General features: G+C 58.3%; 1 protein-coding gene across 1 annotated transcript in view; it reads left to right on the top strand.

Annotated features, from left to right (window-relative positions):
• ARRDC1 (arrestin domain containing 1) overlaps positions 1-2,144 on the top strand; it is a 15,639-nt gene that overhangs the window by 2,331 nt on the left and 11,164 nt on the right. The gene's annotated exons all lie outside the window — the stretch shown is intronic.

Genomic DNA, 2,144 nt, shown 5'->3' on the forward strand with positions numbered 1-2,144 from the left:
CAGGGCGCCACTAGCCCCGCCCCTTCCGGGCACCTGGCCCTCTCGCCCCTCCCCTCCGGGACGCGCCCCTTTCTGCGCCCCGCCCCTTCCGGGCACCTGGCCCTCTTGCCCCTACCCTCCTGGACGCGCCCCTTCTCCTAGGTCCCTCCCTCCCTCCCTCCCGGGCGCATTCCCCCAGCCCTGGGAGCTGGGTTTCCCGTGGAGCCCAGGCGTTAGTCCCGAGGCCACCGGTGCCTCCTGTGCGCGCACCTTGGCTGGCCCGGCCGGCACCCACCCGTCCAGGCGGCGCAGTTCAGATCTGCGCCGGAGGAGGTCCCGCGGGGGCGAAGGGGCGGGTTTGCCCTTAGCTTCGGCCTCAAGTGTCACGTTGCTGCTGGAGCTACTGCCACGTCTGACAGGCCGCTGCTTGCCTCCTTCCAAGTGGGAGCGCGGGCCTGCTCCTGCGGCCTGTGTTTCCAAGGGCTGTCACCTAGGAATCGAGGAACCCGCGAGCGGAGCCAGGGTTTTGCAGAGAGATGTTTCCCAAGGGGCATCTGCTGACCTTCCCAGCCCTGCCCGCCTGCCAGTGGTCCTGGAACCAAGTTTGGGAAACCGGGAGGTGGGGTGAAGGCTTGGGTTCAGAGTCTGGCTCTGCCATATGGTGACGGGTGGCCACGGGTCTGCTACCTTAATCATAGCAAACTCATGGGCCTAGGAAGGGACAGGTCCAGTCCCCATGCCCCCATGCTCCCATGCCAAGTTGACTTCTTGAACATTTAGCAGTCCAGAGGGGGGATGTGGCCTGGTGGTGTGGCTGTCATTCTCTGGTCCAGGTTCCACCCCTCACCCAGCTTTCTGGGCCTGCCCCCCCTCCTGCTTTTGGGGGGACAGGCTGGTAGATGATCCTTTTTGCACACATCCCACTGGCCACCCACCATTTGCTGTGGGAAATGTGCTCTTTATCGGGCAGCCATGCACACGGCCAAATATTATTTGTAGGACAAGAAGCGGGTGAAAAAGCACAAAGTATACCACCAACAGGATAATCTAACATCTGCTAGAGGCTGTAGCCTCAGTTGAAAGGAGAGTCCGCACGGGTTCAAATCGCATCTCTGCCTCTAGACCAGTGGTTCTCAACCTTCCTAATGCCGCGACCCTTTAATACAGTTCCTCATGTTGTGGTGACCCCCAATTTCATTGTTACAAATTGAACATAATTAAAGCATAATGATTCATCACAAAAACAATATGTAATTATATATGTGTTTTCCGATGGTCTTAGGCAACCCCTGTGAAAGGGTCGTTAGAACCCCAAAGGGGTCGCGACCCACAGGTTGAGAACTGCTGCTTGAGACAGTTGTGTGGCCTTGAACACAGCTCCCTTGCTTTGCCTTGCTGGTTCACAGAAAGTGGGCAAGAACAGTGACCTGTCCCTCCTGACCGACCTGATGGTTAGAGTTAACCTGTCACCTGCAGAGCACAGCGCCTGACATGTGACCAGGGGTCCCGAGGACTGGGGCAGGCTGCCCGCATGGTCCCACACAGGAGTGCAGCCTACTTCTGACAGTTCACTTCTTTTGGTATTTGCCTGGTAAAGGATTGTTCTTCGTATCATTCACTGAACAAATGTTCATTTAAAAAATATACTTATTGATTTCAGAGAGGGAGGGAGAGGGATAGAAACATCAACGACGAGAATCATTGATCAGCTGCCTCCGGCCCCCCCCGACACTGGGGATCGAACCCAAAACCCAGGCATATGTCCTGACTGGGAATCACCCTGTGACCTCCTGGTTCATCGGTGGATGCTCAACCACTGAGCCACGCCAGCTGGGCCAAAAGCTCATTTTGAATCCCACATGCCAAGTATAGTACTATACAGGGGAGCGGGTGGCCTGAGCCAGCGCTTAGAGGGCATGGAGCTTGGGGTGGTCAGGGACGCTCGCGGCTGGGGCACCCCCACATCAGGCATCTCCCTGAACAAGAAAGAACACCCCAAACGGGGGCAACCCTCTCCAAGGGGACGTTCCTCACCCCAATCCCAGCCTTCCCAATGGGGACCCTGTCCCCGACCAGGGCACACCTCCTTCACAGTCCGACAGGCCGCCGCTGGGGCGCCCACAACGCTCCCCGGGGCCGGCCACCCAAATGGGAGCAAGTTCCCC

Source organism: Myotis davidii, unplaced genomic scaffold (assembly GCF_000327345.1).
Source record: "Myotis davidii unplaced genomic scaffold, ASM32734v1 scaffold609, whole genome shotgun sequence".
In the NCBI taxonomy this organism is placed as follows: Eukaryota; Metazoa; Chordata; class Mammalia; order Chiroptera; family Vespertilionidae; genus Myotis; species Myotis davidii.